Raw genomic sequence first — 840 nt, 5'->3', positions numbered from 1 at the left:
ATCCGGAGACTGAACATCTGAAAGGCTCGAGCACGACTGAGCAGCGAGAGCATCTGCGCAGGTGACGAACAGCGGCGGCGCGCGAGGAACATAAACAGGAGGGAGGCGGTGTTTCACAAATTCGACTCTTTCCCGTTTTAGTTACCACAAGAACCGCCTTTTATTCATTATTATTTGAAACTAAAACGGTTTGTAATTCAGTTTTTTGGAGATATTGTAGAGGACGGTATTTTTTTATTTCTTTATTTATTTTAAGAAATGGATGTATTTTGAAGAATAGAAATGAAATACATCCATTGACTAAAAACACAACAAATAAATTCCAGTTATATATGAGAAGTACCAGCTTCTATACACTCAAACCATATATATATATATATATATATATATATATATATATATATATATATATATATATATATATATATATATATAGATTCTATATACACTATAGACTCCCACCTATAAACAGCCCCAAGCTGTTAGATGGCTTTAAACCATATATATATATGTTATATATAACCACTCAAACATATATATATATATATATATATATATATATATATATATATATATATATATATATATATATATATATATATATATATATATAGCTTCTATATACACTATAGACTCCCACCTATAAACAGCCCCAAGCTGTTAGATGGCTTTAACTGGTAACCAGTCTCAACTGGCCAAGTTGGTGAGATGAAGTTTTTAGAGAACATAGTCAAGTCAGTCTGGTTCTTATTTAATTTGCTTTGTTCGATGTTTTTAGGGCGTTTGGACACTTACTGTAGTTGTTTTGCTTGATCTAATTTTGAGAGGTTTTGAATAGTG

Source organism: Tachysurus vachellii, chromosome 1, assembly GCF_030014155.1.
Source record: "Tachysurus vachellii isolate PV-2020 chromosome 1, HZAU_Pvac_v1, whole genome shotgun sequence".
Taxonomy (NCBI): domain Eukaryota; kingdom Metazoa; phylum Chordata; class Actinopteri; order Siluriformes; family Bagridae; genus Tachysurus; species Tachysurus vachellii.
The sequence above is the reverse complement of the archived record's forward strand: the minus strand, read 5'-3'. Positions refer to the sequence as shown.